This window comes from Balaenoptera physalus (genome assembly GCF_965194825.1).
Source record: "Balaenoptera physalus genome assembly, chromosome: 2".
NCBI lineage: Eukaryota > Metazoa > Chordata > Mammalia > Artiodactyla > Balaenopteridae > Balaenoptera > Balaenoptera physalus.
In genome coordinates this window covers 103,724,360-103,746,029 of record NC_138883.1, presented here as the reverse complement: position 1 = coordinate 103,746,029, position 21,670 = coordinate 103,724,360, and the positions used below count along the sequence as shown (strand labels likewise).

At 39.5% G+C, this 21,670-nt stretch overlaps 1 protein-coding gene and 1 long non-coding RNA gene across 3 annotated transcripts in view; both read right to left on the bottom strand.

Annotated features, from left to right (window-relative positions):
* Nucleotides 1-11,038, bottom strand: part of LIPC (lipase C, hepatic type) — a 178,713-nt gene extending 167,675 nt beyond the window's left edge. For both annotated transcript variants that reach the window (XM_082446877.1, XM_082446878.1), the window contains exon 1: nt 7,705-11,038. The gene's annotated coding sequence lies outside the window, so the exon portion shown is untranslated. The remainder of the gene's footprint in view (nt 1-7,704) is intronic.
* The window catches only part of LOC309654354, a 498,770-nt gene that overhangs the window by 290,559 nt on the left and 186,541 nt on the right, over nt 1-21,670 (bottom strand). The window lies entirely within an intron of this gene.

Sequence of the window (21,670 nt, the reverse complement as noted above, 5' to 3'; positions counted from 1 at the left end):
ACAGGCCCTCTGTCTAAATTCTTTTAGGTATTTAGGGAGAAGTTCACAGTTTCTTCCTGAGTCTTTGGGCTTTAATTATTTTCAGCTCAAAATAACCTGCCTGTCAAAGAGACCTTTTGGGGTGGCAAATTTTGGCTCCCCTACATGGGCTTCAGCAAGGAAGCCAAAATATGAATGGGCTACCTCACAAAAATAATACCTGCAGACTTAGGAAGTAGGGGTCAAGGGCAGCTGAGATCTAGTGGGAAGCAGGAGAGCTGAGGGCTATTGCAATGAGGGAATTCCTGGGGACCTCACCCTTACTCCCTAGTGGATAAAGCCTGGGAAGTTTAGTTATTAACATGGTAAGGAATTAATATTACGATGAAGCTTGCTTTAGGCGTCTCTCTGACTCTCTTTGCTGGCCCTTCCTGTCTTTGCTGCCCATTGCCCCCAAACTGAGTTCAGAGCCCTTGAACTGCCTTCAGCCTCCCCCCTCCCCCCAGGAAAATTGCTGCTTGGTTTTGCTTTCTCCCTGGAGACCCAGGAGGAGAGAGGCCCCGGTACACAAGTGAGATCCTCCAAACAATGCATGTGGATATTAAAGAGAAGGTGTCAAAGGGCTGAGCCCTGGGAGTTTCAACACTTGAAGGTTTGGAAAGTGAGGAGGCACTTTTCTGCTTTTGCCAAATTATTTCTTAAGAACAAATTCTTAATGATAATGAGACAGGCTGGGACCTGGGACCCTTTGCTGCAAGTGCTGCAGTGCTTGCACCTGGACACACCTCTCCTCCAGCAACAGAATGCAAAGAAACTATAACAGACTAACAATAACTCTGTGCATGCTCAGTTGGGGCAAATTCTGGACAAAAGATACAAAAAGACCAAACCCAACTGCCGCTTCTGAAGAGCCAGGAGCAAAAGCAGGGTACTACACATGCCCCCTGCACTCAACACCACCAGAGGCTGGGCAAAACACCTAAGCCATCCCTCCAGTCCAACCCCTGGATTCACCCCCTACCCTCACCCCATATAAGGAACCAGCTTGCCCCCCACCCCCTCAGGGAGCAAGCAAGGGCACCTGTTACTTGATTTTGCTCCCTCCTGCTACAGCAGGAGCCCCAGTAAAGACTTGCCTGAATTTCTTGTCTGGCCTCTAATCAATTTCTATGGATTGGGGAAGGCCAAGAACCGTGGTTGGTATCAGTAACATTTCTGGCTGAAGGGTGGGAAAAATACTGCTATAAGTGAATGTATGAGTCAACTTCTGGGCAACTTCACCATCATTGAATATTAGCATTCAACCTTTTTGTTTTGTTTCTTTTAGAATATGTAAATCGTCATTTTCAGACTGCTTTCACTTACGTTGCTTTGATTTCTGGTGAGCATTAACATTTTCCTACTGTTTGTCTACTAATAGTATTTCCCTTATGGGAATGGTCCCGTCTTTTACCTATTTATCTTTGGAAATCTTGACATTTATCTTACAAATTTGAATTAGCTATTTTTGATAGATCTTAATTCTTTGTAATGTTTGATAAAAATATTTTCCCTCTTAAAAAAAAATCTTTAGTAATGCTGATTTTTATAGTGCAATCATTTAAATAGCCTCAAAGCTGATAACGTTAAAATTCCCGCAGAGAGGTGATAACCACTTTTTTTTTCAATTTTCTGCAAGTTCTTCCATAATTAGATTTTATATTTAAACCTTTAATCAACCAAAGCTTATTTTGGTGAATGTTTTATTTTTAATAACTTTTTCTATTATAAAATCAAAAACATGGCCAAAAAGATCCATAATTTCACCATCCAGAGATAACCACTGTTGACATTTTTGTATAGATACCTCTAAATTATTTTTCCTGTTTATATATTTGTCTTTCAAAAAATATCTGCAAACCTACTTTACAAACTCTTTAATAACCTGTCTTAACAACGTATTAATGACATATTTCAGTGGCATTAAATATTCTTTTAAAATATTGTTTGAAACAGCTGTGGTGCATTGCATTCTATAGATGTGCCATAATTGGCTTCATTCCCTATTGTTTTTTATTAACTCTCATGTATCTAAGATATCACTATTATTAACAGTGCTGGTATAAACATACTTAAGCATAAATCTTGGTCCCCATTTCTGATCGCTTCCCTTGCTTAAATTTCTTAAAGTGGAATTGCTGAGGTAAAGTTATAAATATATGTACATATGTTGTTTTACCTTTTCGTATATACTGCTATGTTAAGTAAATGTATATCATCTTAAGTCCTCATCAACAGTGAATGGGTGTGCCCACCCTTCCCCCTTGTTAATATTAGCTATTAACATTTTTGAAATTTCATGCTCAATTGATAAGACAAAATGGTATATGTATGTTTTAATTTTTTTTACTAGTGAGTTAAAGTTGAATTTACCATCAACTCCATTTTTATTGGATATTTTCTTTCTTTCTGAATTACCTGTTAATGATGTTTATGTATTTTATACGGTAGTTTATATATTTTTATGTATTTTAAAATTGAGGTGCTCATTAAACACTTTAGTAATTTCAAGTACACAGCAGAATGAATATTTGTGAATACCACCTTGCTACACACATCCACCAAATCCTAATATTTTGCTGTATATGCTTCCTATTTTTGTTAAGAAATATACCTGTATACCTCTGTTCCTCTACCCTAACCTAATTTCATTTTCTCCTCCTCAGAGGCAACTCCATCCTGAGTTGGTGCCTATGAGTCTCATCCTTGTTTATGTTTGCAACATAGGTACGTAGCTATAAATATATAGCATATTTTGTATAAATTATTATACTCATCTATCTGCAATTTGTTTTTTCATTCAGCATTATGTTTTTGAGATTTTTGAGATTCTGTTGATAAAACTGCTATAAATGGCCCCATTGTGTGAGTATATCACAATTTGTTCATTCTGTTGATGGATATTTGTGTGGTTTATTTTTTGTGTGTTTGTTTTTTGCTATTACAAGCAATGTTGCAACGCACTTCCATCTTTCACAAGTGAACTTCTAGAGTTTACTCCTAGAAGTGAAATTGCTGGCTTGTGAGATATATATCTCTTCAGTGTTGCTAGATGTTGACAGTTTATTCTTCAAAATGGTTATACCAATGAATACATCATCAACAAAATGTGAATGTTTCTCCAATTTTTCTACATCATCACCAGTATTTGATAGTGCTGAATTATTTCATTCTCACCAGTTTGATGGATGTAAAATGGTATCTCATTGATTTAATTTTTATCTTTCTGATTACTGGTAAGGTTGAACATATTTTTATATGTGCCGTTGGTCATTCAGGTTTCCTCTGCTATCCACTTCTTGTTCATATCTTTTGCCCACCTTTCTATTAGTTCATAAGTGTTTTTCAGTAAGAAAAATATCTTCTCCCAGTTTGCATTGTCTTTTCACATTGCTTATGATGTCTTTTGTTGAACAGAATTTAAAATTTTCATGTAGTCGGATTCATCAGTCTTTTCCTTCAGGAACATCCTGTAGGGGAGGTAAAATTTTACCTTTATACTCTTAGGGTTTTTTAGCAGGGCCTGAGAATTAAGCTGATATAAGACAGACTAACAAGAGAAAAGCATACAAATTTATCTAAGTGTTACATGACATGGGAGCCCTCAAAAGACCCAAAGAAACGGTGAAACTTACAATCTTTTATACTGGGTTGAACAAAGAGAGGCAACTGTGGAAAAGTAACTAAATTATGAAGAGAGGTTAAAGGAAGATAAAAATTATTTTAACAGGGTCTGTTGGTACAGAATTCTCTTGGCTTTGATTCCCCATTGGAAAATGTTTTGTTTCTTCTGTTACTGGGAAGGCATCTTCCATATGGGAATTTTTATCTCCTGTTTTAGGAGGAAAAGGAGAGATAGAATGCCCTTCTCACATCTGATGTTTTTCAAGTGCCTGTAACTCAAAATAATCCTTATGCCAAAGTGGCATATTTTGGGATAGTGTATTCTGTCACCCTCCAGTCCTTTGTGTCTTCATTTCTTCAACTTTTCTTTTAAATCTCACCAAAAAAAGAAGCAATTCTTTTATAAAAGGGATTCTGCAATTTGTCATAATCTTTCACATTCCTAGAATTTACCTTTACTGGTCACCATGCGCTCTTGTTACAGCTGCATTCTCTAAGTTCAGTTAAAAATGATTTTTCTGCCTATGCTCATTGGGTCTGACGTGGTGAAGTGATTGGTAAAAGTTAGCAGATAGATGATACGCACAAGCCATTCCCACCTTGCATGCCCTTAGTAGATGCTGCTAATTGACTGCATTAGTTTCTTCATTTATATGTATTCCCATGTATTCATTTATTCACTTATCCAACAACTATTTTTGGAAAATCTGCTATGTGCCTGAGTCTGCTTCTAACTTTTTCAAACCAGTTGTATTGGAATTGGTACTTGTGCATGTTTACTGTCCTAAGCCTGTGTGTTTATGTGTGTGTGTACGTGTGTGGTATTTTTCACAGATCTGTGGATGAGGATGATAATTATCTCTTAGAATGAATTGAGTATCAGGTCTTGTTTCTCTGTGATTTGGAACTGACTACGTAGTATGGGAAAATCTGTTTGTTGAATTCATAGAAATATTATTCAGTATATTTGTTTAGGTCATACTTCTTTTGGTGGATGAGGTATTTCTTTAATAACTTTCTCAATTTCCTTCTCCATCATTATTTTCATGTTTTTGTATCTTGTTTTGCCAGTTTTATATTTTGTATTGTCCATTTGACTAAACATTTCAAATTGATTATAATAAATTGTGCACTGCAATAATTTATATTTTAAAATCCTTTATATCAGTTGTTAAATCGCCAGTCTTCTTTATAAGTTTGTTGATTAATACATTTTATTTATTATATTTACAAGGGTTTTAATCTATCTTATACTCTTTTCAGAGAATGAGCATTTAAATTTATTTATTGCTACCAATTTTCTATTTTCTAGTTTATTTCTGTCCTTCATGTTTATTCTTTTCTTTCTGTTTTCTCTTATGCTGACGCTCTTCATAAGATTTTAAATCAAGTGCTTAGTTCACTTATTTCTTATTTCTAAAATAAGAGCACATAGATCTATATCTTTGCCTCTGAGTCTTGATTTGTTCATACCCCCCTCATTTTTAATAGGTGGTATTTTCAATTTTATAATATTTCAGAATTATTATCATGTCCTTAATTTTCTACTTGACCCTGTTGCTTAGGAGAATTTTTGTTGCTGTTGTTAGAAGTTGTCAGCCATTTATTTGTTTGTTGTTATTGTAAATTTTTGTTTGTATATAATTTTAAACTTGCAGAAATGTTAAAAACTAGATTCACCTTTAGCCAGATTCACCATTTGTTTATATTTTGTTTGTTTCTATTTTTCTCTGATTGCTTTATAATTCATTCTCCATATATGAATTTTTTTTTGAACCACTGGAGAATAAGTTGCAGATGTACATACATACCTAAATACTTCAATGTATATTTCCTGGGAGAGACATTTTCTCTTATAAAACTTAGGAAATTTAACAGTTAAGAACATTGGAAAATTTCATATTGATACTATACAATTTTCTAATTCCATAGTCCATATTCAAACTGTCAGTTATCACAATATTGTTTTATATATATACTATAGTTAGAGTATATATACTATATATAATATAAATTATGTATAACACATAGAAATAAATTTATATAATCTATATTTAAATTTATAATTAATTTATATTTAAATTTATATTTTATTTATTGTATATAATATATATTTTATATATATAGAGAGAGAGGGCGAGAGAGAAATTGAGAGTATTCTAGAATTTACCATACTGAAGATGACAGTGGCAACAGCTGAAATAGCTGAATGTTTACAGAAACTACTACAGATAGGGCACTCAGTATATTAGTATTTATTTTTTTCTTTTACTATGATCTAAAGAAGTTAATATTTATTTTCATATTTACTGTTGTTTTATTATGAACTTACTACATATTCAGAGTAGAAAAATAACACAAAATAACAATAATCACCCCAAATTTCAGAGCCTAGAGATAACCATTGTTAGTACTTAGATGTATATTTTCTAGATTTGTGCTTTCAATCAACAAAATTTCTGGATTTTGGGACTTCCCTGGTGGCGCAGTGGTTAGGAATCCGCCTGTCAATGCAGGAGACATGGGTTTGATCTCTGGTCTAGGAAGATCCCACATGCTGCGGAGCAACTAAGCCCGTGCACCACAGCTACTGAGCCTGCGCTCTAGAGCCCATGAGTCACAACTACTGAAGCCCGCGCGCCTAGAGCCCGTGCTCCACAACAAGAGAAGCCACCATTATGAGCAGCCTGTGCACTGCAACGCAGAGTAGCCCCTGCTCGCCACAACTAGAGAAAGCTCGTGTGCAGTGACGAACACCCAACACAGACAAAATATAAATAAACAAAAATTTAAAAAAACATTCTGGATTTTTTTCTAGTTAAATAAAATACGAGTACATTAAAAATATGGTATCACACTATGTATAGTTTTAGCCTTCATTTAAGTCTTAGTATTATATTATTTTACATACTTTATAGCTAATATTCATAACAACTTTGCAAAGTAGAGCCGCATTTTTAGATGAAGAGTCCAAGGTTCAGAGGGGTTCAATAAATTGCCTAGGTCACGCAGCAGTAAGGGATGGAGTTGTAATCCAAATCCTGGACTGTCTGCCTCCAAAGCTATAGAGTAGATCATTATTTTGCCCAAGGCTCCCTTTCATTGTTCTTTACTTATATCATTAACGTTTAGTTTTATTGCATTGTGGTGAGAAAATATATATATATAATTTTCTATATAATTTTCCTCTGGATTTACTTTTGGGACCTTATTTGAGAGTTAGTATATATGTACCAATGCCCGATACATTGAAAAAAATGTATAGTCTATGTTGTTACTGAGTTCAATATATATCTACTCATTCCAACATATTAATTGTATAGTATTCTTTCTCTTTGCATTTCTAACTTTGGTAATCCATGTCTTCACTGTGGGTTTTATATTTTTCTTTATAATCAGGAGCCTCCTAGCATCCTCCCTCCACCTTTTGGGCTTCAAAATCTCTTTTATATGATATCAACTTTACCAATTGTTTTCTTTTTGCTGTATGAGTTTCCTTGATAAGACTTTTTTATTTTTAGCATTCTGCATCTTTTTGTTATAGGTACCTATCTTTAAGCAACAAACATATTGTTGGGTCTTATGTTTTATTCCAATATGGGAATTTGTTTTTTGAGAAATGAATGGCCTAGTTATATGGAGTCCTCTAGCATGCAGATAACATAGTGATATAGTGATATGAGATGGGCTTGCAACTACGAGCTGTGGACTTTCTGCTAGTTACTTAATGATTCTGTTAGGAGGCTACCAGTTTCCTTTTCTGTGAAATTGTGTTAATAAGAGTACCAACTTCACAGAGTTGTTGTGAAGAGTAAATAAGATCAAGAACACTCAGGAATAGAAGTATATTAAAGCATATTAAATTATTATATGTAGAAGGTAGTTATTATCTGCTATTATAGACATCATGCCTGGAAATATCATTCAAAGCAAGTATCTTGGCAATAGCATATAAAGCAAGTTCTTAAAACAAAGATCTATGTTCAAAATGGGGGTAATCAGCGCCATCCTTTTCTCTAACCGTGTCTCAAACTTCTCTCTGAGATAATGGGAATAACTTACAATAAAATGGCTGAGAAGCAGTGGTCCAGGGCCCCTGACGTGTTCCCAGGTTTCAGTTCAACTGTCCGTCGCTGCTTCTGGCTGCACTGTGGAGTTTTACAACTTGACTTAAGCTCAGCCCTGTCAGAAATCACTGCCTTGCTTTCCATTTAATTAAGCAAGCGTTTAGGTTGTACAAATAAGTTATTTGCTTCCATAATGGGTATTGAAGATGCAGGCTTAGCTGGCCTGGCTCTTCTCATCAGGCGGGGAAAAACTGAAACTAAGGAAAACAAACGAAACAATGGTGGGTTTTCTACTTCCTGGATCGTGTAACTTGTACTACATCCAATGAAAGCCATCTGGTGGGCACCCAGACATGAGGACTGATTCTCAGCCTGTGGTTCTCCTTCTAGCCGTCCTCCAGTCCCTGCACAGCTGGAACCTCTGCATCCGTTACAGCTGCTAGGAATTGAAACTGAATTCTTTCTCACTTCTGCTCCTAAGGACCAAAGAGGGACAGAGAGGAAAGCTAAGAAAGTCTGAGGTTTAAACTACAGCCCATTTTTAACTTTCCAGAATGGTCTTGGTATTTTCGGATCCAGGTAACCTTAAATCAGCCAATGCTGTATTACCATACTGAGGAATAAATACCCTATAATATTATATAATCTGATAAACTCCAGAATAACTTGATTTATTTTTAGTTGCAGGAGCTTCAGGTCTCTGATGGCTTCTCTTTGATCAGTCAGAGGGAGATATGGGTTCACTTCCCACCTGATGCAATAGAGCAGTTTTCTTAAACTTCTCTGATAATAATAATCATTTCATCTCTTGTTAAACATTATGTTTCCAAGTCTCTCCCTGGAGATTCTGATTCAGTGCATCTGGGATGAGGCATCAGATTTGTGTTCTTAACGTGAGAAAAGCTTGGGAAAAATCGGAGTAGAGGGAATAGTCTGTTTTTAGAATCAGACAGCTCTGGGCTGAAATCCTGGGTCTTTCACTTACTAGTTATGTGGTCTTGCGCAAATTACTTAACCCTCCGTAACCTCATTTGAAAAAAAATGGAGATATAAACATCTACCTCAAAGAGTTGTTGAGAGGATTAAAGGAACTAATGCCTTTTATAGCATCTACTTTTCTGAGACTGCTAAATCATTTCCACTTGGGTTAATTTGAAGATTATCTGTGAACTTATTTAGCACACAGGCATAATGGTTTGATTTTTTTTTTTTTTTTTTTTTTTACTTATCTTTTCCATTTGTTCAGCAGATGCTTGTAAAGCTTTTATTTATTTATTTATTTTTTGGCCGCACCACACGTCTTGCGGGATCTCGGTTCCCTGACGAGGGATTGAACCTGGGCCATGGCAGTGAAAGCCTGGAATCCTAACCACTAAACCACCAGGGTACTGCCTGTAAAGCTTTAATTGTGTGCAAGAAACTGGGGTTCCCAGAACCCACTAAGCACCTCCCTGATGGTATGGTGTGTCCACATGGCCCACCCCAGGCTTTTGAAGGGACTACCCAAATTTCTTGTGTGTGTGATTCTCTCTGGCAGGCTCCTAATTATTCAGGGGGCTCCCTGAGTTTAGGAGTGTAATTGTCTTATCCTCCCATTGTACTAGAAATTCCAGTTTTCCAATCAAATATATGTATATATATATATATTTTCCCTCTGTAGTTGAGGCAATTCCCCCCCTCCAGCTTCATTGAATTATTATTGGTATATGTATGTTTAAGGTATACAATGTGATGATTAGAGACATGTATACATTGCAAAACGATGACCACAATAAGGTTAGTTAACATCTACATCCCTTGACATAGTTATGTTATATATTTTTTACTTGGTTGGTGATAGTATTTAAGATCTACTTTCTTAAAAACTTTCAATATATTATACAGTATTGTTGATTATAGTCACCATGCTGTGCATTAGATCCCTAGACCTTATTTATCCTTTAGCGGGGAGTTTTGTACCCTTTGACCAACATCTAAAAATATGGGATGCTTCACAAATTTGCATGTCATCCTTGATCAGAGGCCATGCTAATCTTCTCTGTATCGTTACAATTTTAATATGTATGCTGTTGAATCGAACACCATGTACATATATTTTTTCTTCAACAGAAAATATACATTTAAATTATTCCATTTGTTTTTTACACAGAATATGTTCTAGGTGCTTTGCATTATTCACTTTTCCCTTCCTGGCCAGAAAAACCTTTGTACTTTTTTTCTCCCATCCTAAAAGCAAAAAATCCAATGGATTTCTAGAGAATGTATTTATACTTCGTTTATATTTAGCCTTGCTTCCAAAGAATTTAAGACACTTTTAAAAGATACAAACAATGCAAGATTTCTCCATAGTGACTGTATCAATTTACATTCCCACCAACAGTGCAAGAGGGATCCCTTTTCTCCACACCCTCTCCAGCATTTATTGTTTGTAGATTTTTTCATGATGGCCATTCTGACTGGTGTGAAGTGATAACCTCACTGTAGTTTTGATTTGCATTTCTCTAATGATTAGTGATGTTGAGCATCCTTTCATGTGTTTGTTGGCAATCTGTATATCTTCTTTGGAGAAATGTCGATTTAGGTCTTCTGCCCATTTTTGGATTGGGTTTTTTGTGTTTTTTTTGATATTGAGCTGCATGAGCTGCTTGTATATTTTGGAGATTAATCCTTTGTCAGTTGCTTTGTTTGCAAATATTTTCTCCCATTCTGAGGGTTGTCTTTTCGTCTTGTTTATGGTTTCCTTTGCTGTGCAAAAGCTTTGAAGTTTCATTAGGTCCCATTTGTTTACTTTTGTTTTTATTTCCCTTTTTCTAGGAGGTGGGTCAAAAAGGATCTTGCTGTGATTTATGACATGGAGTGTTCTGCCTATGTTTTCCTCTAAGAATTTTATAGTGTCTGGCCTTACATTTAGGTCTTTAATCCATTTTGAGTTTATTTTTGTGTATGGTGTTAGGGAGTGTTCTAATTTCATTCTTTTACCTGTAGCTGTCCAGTCTTCCCAGCACCACTTATTGAAGAGACTGTCTTTTCTCCATTGTATATTCTTGCCTCCTTTATCAAAAATAAGGTGACCATATGTGCGTGGGCTTATCTCTTGGCTTTCTATCCTGTTCCATTGATCTTTATTTCTGTTTTTGTGCCAGTGCCATACTGTCTTGATTACTGTAGCTTTATAGTATAGTCTGAAGTCCAGGAGCCTGATTCCTCCAGCTCCCTTTTTCTTTCTCAAGATTGCTTTGGCTATTCGAGGTCTTTTGTGTTTCCATACAAATTGTGAAATTTTTTGATCTAGTTTTGTGAAAAATGCCATTGGTAGTTTGATAGGGATTGCACTGAATCTGTAGATTGCTTTGGGTAGTGTAGTCATTTTCACAATGTTGATTCTTTGAATCCGAGAACATGGTATATCTCTCCATCTGTTTGTATCATCTTTAATTTCTTTCATCAGTGTCTTATAGTTTTCTGCATACAGGTCTTTTGTCTCCTTAAGTAGGTTTATTCCTAGGTATTTTATTGTTTTTGTTGCAATGGTAAATGGGAGTTTTTCCTTAATTTCTCTTTCAGATTTTTCATTAGTGTATAGGAATGCAAGAAATTTCTGTGATTAATTTTGTATCCTGCTACTTTACCAAATTCACTGATTAGCTCTAGTAGTTTTCTGGTAGTATCTTTAGGATTCTCTATATATAGTATCATGTCATCTGCAAACAGTGACAATTTTATTTCTTCTTTTCCGATTTGGATTCCTTTTATTTCTTTTTCATCTCTGATTGCTGTAAGCCCTGCACACTGTTTTAACTTTTCCAGTAGCCCAAGACTTTATGTCCTAATCAACCTTAAGGTCACTAAGAACCTACAGAAGAGTCATGAAGTATCACAGAAACTATGTGCTCTCCAATATTCCAGCCAAATACAAAATGAATCAGGGAATAAGGAAACCTCCTGCTGTGGAGTTGATGATAGCTAAGTGGAAGAGCTGGGCCAAGGATCAGCCAATCCCCTCGTCCAGAAGCCATAACCATGGCAACACTAGTGATGGATGCTCTACTCCTACCAGAAATGACACCCTTAAGAGGCACCAGGAAAGAGAGGAGCCTGTCATATTTCTGGGCTCTTGGTAAGGGAAGTTTATGTAATTTTTATGCAGAATCACTGGGAAAAAATAAACAGCCTCTTTCACATTAACCTTGCAAACCCAAATCTACATAGTAAAGGCAAATATCCAGACGCACGGCCTGGCTGAGGCCAGGTGTGAGTCTCTTGTATAGGAAACCTGTAGCCTGCTGCAGATTTGCCTTTTATTCTCTTTACTTTCTAGTGACAGTGCTGCGCAGAACTTTCAACGAGAAAAGCCCAGAGGAGGATAGTTGCTTTTGAAGCCACCATTCTTGTCTGCCTCATTCATTTCAAACAGGGGTACTTCTCACAGAGATGAAGGCCTGTGTACAAACAACAATGCCCATTGCACTCTCTTGCCACCAGCTGTGATGTGGTGTCTTTTGAATTCTGCACAGAAGCTTCCTTGTTTCAGAAACTGATTGATGGTTCTTCTGAATGAAGAAGGCAACAAGAACAAAAAGCAGGGCTCCTGGTAAGGCAAGGTACTTCAAGAGAATGGACTTGAAAGCACTTAAAATAAAAGGTAAACACAAGCCTCTGTGAAAGTAAAGCAGTTCTTAAGGATCTCCAAGTGTTTGTGCAAATGTACATAAGCTCCTTGGAGACATCTGACTTGGGATTTTAGACTTTTTGGTGGAGGAAAAAAAATTAAATCCAAATAGATGTCGTAAAACAGAGAAAACGAATTGAAATAAAAAACATAGGCAGCCCGAGTTGGATTTAAGGCAGTGAAACAGAAAACAATGCATTGAAAGAGCTTGTAATGAGGCACCTCTGCAGAGAAGAGGGCAGGTGATTTCTCTTTAGAAAGACATGGAAAGGCCTTCAAAGACTCCTTACAAACACCACTGGCAGTGTTAGGACCTGCTCTGTGTGAACTCTGAGAGATGGGCCTCCTCTTTCCATAAACCCTTGTCTTTCCCTTTTGCCTAACAGACAGAAACAAACCAGTTAAAAACAGCCATAAGAAATCTAGCCACAGTAAATACTTCTATTATAAGAAACTCTATCAAACTCCCTGTTGGTCAGCATTCTTCATGAGTCTGTGTTGGGGGCACAGTACTGGCTGAGGAGCAGGTCGGGGGGGGCGGGTTGTGAGGGTTGGAGCGGTGGGGGAGTTAAATGAAGCAGGAATCCCTGTCCTGGTCAGTGGCAGGTTCTTACACACTATGTTCTCATTAAAAAAAAAAAATTGCACCAGCTAGATGGTATTCCACTGTGTAACTATCTTAGGGTTAGTATCTCAGTTACACAGAAAAAAAGTTAATCACATCAGACACTCTTGGTTGCCCACCCAGCAGCCATTCTGTTCTTTAAATTTTTGCCTGCAGAGCCCCAGTTTTGATTGGGAGTCCTCCTGCCCTTATTGTGATTCAGGGAAGGGTGACCCTATCCCAAACTCCAAGAATAAATCCTGATTTTGTTTTTTTAATGGTGGCTAAGGTAGGCAGAGTTTTGAGGTGGCTCCCATGATCTTCACCCTCTGGTGTTACTCCTGTGATCATGGCCAAAGGCAGATTACCTAGGTGGGCCTAATCTAATGCAGGAGCCCTTTAAAAGCACAGAATTTTCTTCAGCTGCTGGTAGAAGGAAAAGTTGGAGAGATTGGAAGTATTGATATGCGAAGGATTCAGTGCACCGTTATTGGTGTTGAAGATGGAGGGGGCCACGTATAAGGATGGAGAGCCATCTTTAGAGTTGAGAGTGATCCCTGGTGGACAGCCAGCAAGGCCATGGAGACAATCCTACAGCTACAAGGAACTGAATTCTGCCAGCAATCTGAAAGCGTTGGAAGTGAATTCTTCCCCAGAACTCCAGATGAGAGCTCAGCCCAGGTAACACCTTGATTTTAGCTTTGTAAGTCCCTAATCAGAGAACTCACTCAAGACTTCCTGGACTTCTGGCCTATAGAGCTGTTAGAAAATAAACGGGTATTGTCTTAAGCTGCTAAGCCTGTGGCTGTTTACAATGCAGCAATAGAAAACTAATAAAGCAACCTATAGTGTCAAGAAATTTATATTTCTGCTGGGGAGGAATTAGTTTTCAGCTCTGACCCTAATCAGGAATCAGCAAGTTCCTGTGGCAGAGGCTGGTGATTAGTTATCCAATAGCCACTCCCAGCTTTTGCCTTTGTGCCCACACCTCCCTGCTTCCCCCATGAAAGTCACAAATACCAGATTCTTGCCTTTCTCCCGCCCTTGCTGCTGGGTGGTCATGTGACCTGGATCTGCCTTTGGATACAGTCGTGTGAGAACATGAGGAGAGAGCTGTAGCAGCCGTTTTGTAGCCGTGAGGTGAGTAGCCTAAGGATGGTGGAGTGGAAAGAAGGAAAGATCTTGGTTCTTTCAATGCAATTTTGTTTTTCTTTTGTGACAATTTTGAGCTAAGGTGCCAACTCTGGAATTGTGTACTTTCAGATCTCTTGTAAGATAATTCTCTTGATTAAGTCACTCTCAGTTGGGTTTTCTGTGGCTTGAAGCTGAGCATACCCTTACATGTGCTTTCTACTCTAAAAAGTGTGGTGGGCAGAGTGCGGAGACATCTGAGGTAGAGTGAGTGTAGAGGTTGAGGAACAGGCTTTTGGCACAGGTAGGAAAGGGTCCATAGGTATCCAGGGGCATGAAGGAAAAATATTCCCTGAGATTCTTCCCCAGTGCAAGAAACTGTATGTGGCACTAGTCATATGGACTTGGACCATTCATCTAATCTTGGTGAACCTAAGTTTACTTTTCCAAGTGAGGATAACAACACCTATGTCACTTGGTTCACTTGGTTTTATGAGGATCAGATTTGATTGTGTATGTGAACTTGTACTGGAAACTTTAAAAGGAAGCTCTGTTGTAATATCAGAGCCACGCTTGGTGCCTGGTACCTAATATGTGTGCTCAATAAATATTTGTTGGGTGGATGTGCTGTGCCTGTTTGTCTACATCAGGGTTGTTTGCATTGCACTGTGAGCTTGGGGGTTGCACTGCTGTCTGACTAATTGCTCCATATAGCACCTGCTCCAGACAAAACTTAAAGGAGGATTTCACTAAATGCTTTCTTCTTGGCAGTGATGTACTAGGTACTGCAGCCTGGATAGGGAATTCAGCTTTTGTCTTCTATGTATTTTCCACTAAATATGCTGTGACGAGGTGTCTGTTTTGATCAGGGACACTGTCAATTATTCCTCTCCCTTCTTGACTTTCTCGTGATTTAGGGTATGAAGACATCTGTTGGCTTTAACCTATCACTGTTGTGTGAGATACTTTGGCTCCAATCAGCAGGGCTGTGTCCAAGGCAAGCTGGCCCCCTGTGAACTCCCAGGCTGCTGAATCAGTCATCTGCCAGGTGACAGGTGGTGCCTTTGAGACATTGTGGAGCAAAAGGAGACAGTAACACCTGGCACTTTAAAAACTTCCCTATGCCAGACAAACCAGGAACTTATTTGTTTCCTTTAGGCTTGCCCCCTGTAACATCAGCCACTTTCCCAAGTCCTCATCCATGGTTCATATTTCATTGACTCTTGGCCTCTCCCTGCTGGACTCCTGGGACTGTGGCTTGCCACTGATTCTGTGACAACACCTGGTTTTGGTGTTGCTGTGCTCCATGCTACACTGGGTATGAAACATGCAGAAACATGACTGAGGGCAGACAGGCCGACATCTGAGAAAGACTTATTTCAGTTGCTCCCCAAAAGGAATTATATTGGAATAAGGCAAGAGAGAAGATTAGGTGCTTGGAAGCTAAAATGCATCAGATTACAGAGACTGGAGACACTGAAGTCTGGATGGCTTAACAAATAACAGTGAAGTTGAACATAATATTTAAGTACCAAGACATAGATGGTGTAGCACTGATGAAATAGGATAGGGGTGTGTGCGGGGGGGTCAGTGACAAGATTGTGCGGACAAGATGAAGAGAGGCAAAGAAGTAGATGTTGATCTTGAGGAGCAAAACCATGGTTTGGAAGCAGTGGGCTTGAGAATGAAGAATGGGCACCAGAGTCAGAAGAGGACCACTCTATCTCTTACTCTTCCTGGGATCCAGGAACCCCTTGGGCCTCAGTCTCCTCATCGGTCAAGGGAGACCCCAGCACTTCTGGCCTCACAGGGTTACTATATGTTTTTGATGATCTAAAACGAACATGACAATAGTATAGACAATACTATGAAAACATAATGTACGTTGCCTTCCCCTCGGCATATTTGTTTATTTCCGTGTGCTTGATGTAAAGCAGGAGCAAGGTGTTTCCTAGGCTCTCCATTGTCACTTCTAAAGCTGCCACCTCTCCTCCCCCAAGGCCATGACGAGAGTTATGGGCATGGCCTTGAGGGGGACATTCCTTAGACAACAGCAGGTATGATGTCAGCTCCTCTTAGGGCATCACAAGGCATCCCCCACTTCTGGATGGCTCAGAAGTTTAGTTGTGAAAAGTACTCAGGTTCTGAAGAGCTGGATTAAAGACAGATGGTCTTGATTTACAGTCACAGGTCATTTTGGGCAAAAATGAGCAGTGAGGAAAATTGGTTTGAAATTAGGTCAGTATCTCCTACGTTCTTAAAGTTGGGAGGAAACCTAGAAGGTGCCTAATGAACGGCCACTTGGGGTCTGAAGGAGCCTGCTGGTACAGGGTCTCCCTGCTTCTGATGTTTACACACGTTTATGCCCTTTGTCACGTGATGTCTGTCAAATGTTTGTCTCCCTCTTGCTCTGTCTCTGTCTCCCTCTCCCTTTACAAACAATATTTCTGGATCTCCTCATTTGTTTCTCTTTAGCCACTCTCTCTTTAGATGTATTCAAGTTTTTCAAATTTAACTTTTAAGTAAACTTTTTATTTTGAGATAGCTGTAGATTCATGTGCCATTTTAAGAAATAATTCAGAGAGATCTCATGTGCCCTTTACCTGGTTTCACCTAGTGCCCTGCATCTAGTAAACATTTGCTGAATAAGTGAAATGACTTCCACAAACATGACACTGACTGCCCTATTTGGGCAGCACTGTGCTGGGTCCTGTGGGGTTAGGAGGAGGAATTGTGGCAGGAAATGCCCCTGCCCTCATGTGGCCTACAGTGCCTGACTCGGGCGTGGCCTGGTTCACCTGCTTTTCTTTCTGGCCTTACCCTCTGGGGTGCCCAGGTCCTACGTGTGCCAGCCCCAATGGGACTAGTTGGAGCTTTTCCATCCCAAGCCTATTCCAGAGGTGAGTCAGAGTGTGCGAACTCTCACCCCATCCCCTTCCGCACCCAGACACACGTGCCATTTCCTAAAGGAAAGCCATTTTCGTAACTGTCAGAGTTGGACTTGAACTGTCAAAGTATTCAAAAGCACCTCGAGTCACAGTTCTATTTTTCCAGCATTGCTGTAAAAATATCATGACTTTTTCATCAAAATTGAGAATAACAACAAAGAGCAGCTGAGAACTAGGTGAAAAAGGGGCGAAAGGCGGCAATGGCCCAGAGACAGCAGCAAGATGTTTGAATGCTGTGGACAGTGGCACATGTGGGCACACACCCCACTTCCCGCTTCCCCCATCCAACCTCCATCTCTGCCCCTGCACCCCCTCCTCATCCCTGCTGTGCAAGACTCAGCTGGGTTTCTCCCATGGCCACGGTGCACAAGGCTGTCCCACACACAAGCCCAGATGGCTGCCTTTATGATGGCTCTGTGATGCCTCATTACCCATATTATGTACTAGTATGTGCATCTCATGTTAAAGTAACGGTATTGACTGTGCTGGGGTAATGGATTGGCTAGTTGCTCTCTTTCTGAGCAGTTACTCAAGCTTGCCATCTGGCGAGTCTAATAACCAGGTGGTGAACCTAAATAACCTCACTTTGGGGGTAGAAGGGACCCCAGTCGGTTCTGTTCTTGCCATCTGCAGCCTCCTTCTTTTGGATCGAGATGTCCAGAGAATCAGTCATGCTATTTCTTAATGGAGTAGCCATTTGTTATCAGAAGCACTCCCACTTCACTTAACGCAGAATTCTGCTCTCCAGCATCTTCACTAGTTTAGAATACACATAGGAACCAGGAGCCAAGCCAGAAAAGGCTTTGTGCAACCGAGAATACCAGGAAGCTCATGTAATAAAGCTCATGGGCCTCCCTCATGAGAAAGCTTCCTTGAGCCTTTACTCTTATTTACACCCAGTGATACCACGGAGTTCATCTCACTTCCAAGGATTCAGTATATTGGAGGCTGCAGAGGAGAGGGCAGAAGAGGGTGTAACACAGACATATACTTTGATAAATAATGAGGAATACCTGAAAACAGTGAAAGGATTGAAAGCAGACGCAAGAACTAAAAACACAGCAAACCGGGGTTGTTTGGTAAGGGTCAAAGTATGCTACAGCCCTGGACTATTATTACCCCCAAGAACACCACATTAAAATAATGGAGTCTGGAATAATAAACCTGTGTTAACAGCACTGTTGATTGTGATTGGTAGATAGCATCTTAGGGGCAGGGACCCATGTCATACGTTATGGAGATGTCCTCTCTAAACGGTTAACATAAAAAAGTTGGACACACAGGGAATTACATGCTCCGCTTTTTGAGAAAAATCATGTGTCTCTGAGCAAAGTGAATTAATATATTACATCAGTTTTTTAAAGAGACCAATATTTTTATTATCATAAAATAAGGTAGTTTCATTGAAGAAAATTTAGAAAAATATATAACCACCTAGTTCTCATATTTGTATATGTATATCCATTTACCTCTCTGACCTTGCCTGCCTATCTACAACTAGTTGAAGTTATACACAAGAATACGTAAGTTAAAAAAAAAAAAAAAGAATATGTAAGTTAATACATAAGAAATTGAGTCACACCACTTTGTAACTTGTATTTACCCCCACTTAATGCACAGGTAAGAAACTTTTCATGTTAATGAGTAAACCTCTTCAGCATCATTTCAATGGCATTGTATTCCATGCTATGATAGCCATCCAAGGGTTTACGGTAATTGAGTGATTATTTATAAAAGCGTATTGCACAGCAATATCTGGAAGATAAAACAAAGTGCGATCAGCATGAGCCTTTCTAACCACCACCAGCCAATTTCACTATGGTGGCAGCAGAATTGAAAGCTTCAAAGCTGGGCCTTTTTGTCTTCATGAGCCATGCTGGCTGCCTGCCTCCTGTTGGATACTTAGAACGCTCTATCCGTTAGGATGCTTTTGGAGGTAACAGAAAACTCAACTCAAAGCAGCTAAGTAATAAGAAATATTATTTCACATTATAAAAGTCCTGGAGAGAAGGCCGATCCAGGGCTTGTTAATGCAGTGACTCAAAGGCATCATCAAAGATTTGTGTTTTTCCCATCTTTTTTCTCTCCTGAGGGGGTCCCCAAATTTTGGCAGCTATTGCAGGTACCACATGAAGACATGATAATATGCAGAGGCAGAACAGGGGATGGTCTCTTCCTTGTGTGTCTTTTTAAACAAATTTATTTTTAATTGTGGTAAAATACACATCACATACAATTTAACATCTTGACCATTTTTAGGTGTACAGTTCAGTAGTGTTAGTACATTTACATTCCCTCATAACCACCCTTCTAGTTAGTATCTTACTCTGTGAATTTGACTATTTTATGTGCCTCATATAAGTGGAGTTATACTGTCTGTGTCTTTTTGTGACTTCCTGTAATGACCTCAAGGTTCATCCATGTTGTACCATGGGTCAGAATTTCCTTCCTTTTTAAGGCTGAATAATATTCCCTTGTCTGTATATACCATATTTTGTTTATCCATTCATCTGTTTATCTATTCATCAGCCCAGGGGACACTTGGGCTTCTTCTACCTTTTAGCTATTGTGAATAATGCTGCTGTGAACATGGGTGTACAAATATCTCTTCAAGAGTCTGCTTTCAGTTCTTTTGGGTATATATATACTCAGAAAAGGAATTACTGGATCATAGGTTAATTCTACTTTTATTTTTTGAGGAACTGCCAAACTTTTCCATAGTGATCATACCATTTTACATTCCCACCAACAGTGAAAAAGTATTCCAGTTTTTCTCCACATCCCTTCACCCTCCACTTTTTGGGATAGTAGCCATCCTAATGGATGTGAGGTGGACCTTGTGTTTCTTTTTAAGACTGAGGAAATATTTACTCTCACTTCTCTTGTCCCATTGGTTGGAATTATGTTCACATGCCTATTTTTAAACCAATCACTGGTAAGAAAAATGCAACTGTGATTCATTTTTGTAGACCAAGCAGCACATACCCTGGGGCTGGGAGCGCTGAGCCCCTCTGAAGCATGGCTGCACGGAGTAGGGAGGATTGCAGGTTCTGTTAGGAAGGAGGAAGCAGGGATGACTGAATGTCACTTTCTGATTTCCCTTGACTTCACTAGGGTTTAGAGGGACCCTTGTGTTTGCATCCATGTAGACGTTACCCCAGCTTCGTAAAAAGAGTGCTTCAAAGTAAGATCACTTTGAACCTCAAGAAAGGGTTTATCATGTAAATATAAACAACAGACAACAAAAAAGCTCTCACACAAAATTACCTCCTTACGTGATGAAGTAAAAGAGAGGAAAGAAGTTATCACCCATGCACAAAGGAGCCTTTAAGAACCTCATCATCTTTCCTCCCAGCATAGTCTCCCCTAACCCCCACTCATTTTCTGGACTTCAAACAGAATTGAAATGACAAGGTATCAAACGCCAACTGCTTGCTCCTTAGGTCTTCAACTCTAATGTGCATACATAGCACCTGGGGATGTTAAAAATGCAGATTCCCATTCACTAGATCTGGGGTGGGGCCTGGGAGTCTGCATTTCTAATCAGCTCCCAGCTGATGCTGATGCATCTGGACCGAGACCCACATTGAATAGTGGGGATGTAGAGCACAGCAGAATCCTCTGGAGGGCCTGTTAACACCCAGCTTTCCAGGCCCTGACACCAGAGTGTCTGATTTAGTAGGTCTGGGCCGAGGCCCAAGAATTTGCATTTCTAACCAGTTCCTAAGTGATGCGTATGCTTCTGGGCCAGGGAGCATTCTGGTGACTACTGACTTAGAGGATAGTCACTGGGGCCAGGTGACGAGCTTTGCACCCAGAGGCCCACTTGGTCCCTGCGTAAGCTCAGCAAGTGACTTTACCTCTGAACCTCAGTTTCCTTATCTGTAAATCAAGGATGATAACACCTCCTACCTTAGTTGACTTCTGTGGGGCACTGCGCATGCATTATAAAACGTCTACAATCATTACTCACTCTTCCTTTCAACTGGGTAGGATTGAAATATGCACATTTGCTGCTCTTCAGAAAATCTTTTGGGAAGTGAGTTATTCCTCACCTCAGGCGTGTTCGGAGAAGCTCTCTTCTTTCATTTGTTGTGCCCTGGAACACAGAAACCTTCTCAGATATACTTTTTTCACCATGCCGTTGATTCCTCATTAAGCGTGGGGATGCTGGGCACTGCCAGCCTTTAACCTGGATGCCCAGTAAGTCCTTATAAATAAAGAATGCAGAAAAACCTAATGAGAACAGCATCATCTTAGGCTGCAGCAACAAGACCTGTCTCCCTCAGCTTCCCGGGAGGGCGCGCTCTCTGAAACCTCAGTCTGTTCTGGCTAGCAGAACAGAAAAAGCAGCTCCCAGCATCCCAGGCAGCACTCAGTGTGAGTGCTTTAATCATATGCAAGGCTGAAGAAAGGCAGGAAGCAAGCAGACCCCTGCAGACAGGCTTTTTACCTGCTTATGCCTTCAGGCTGGGAACAGAGCTCAGTGGCTGGAGGACATTTCAGGCAGAGCAGCCAGCAAGGCTCAGAGACAAGAGGCAGTAAGGCATTGGGCAGTACCAGCTGAGGCCCCCCCATGGCCAGGGTGTGAGTGGGCTACAAGGTGGGG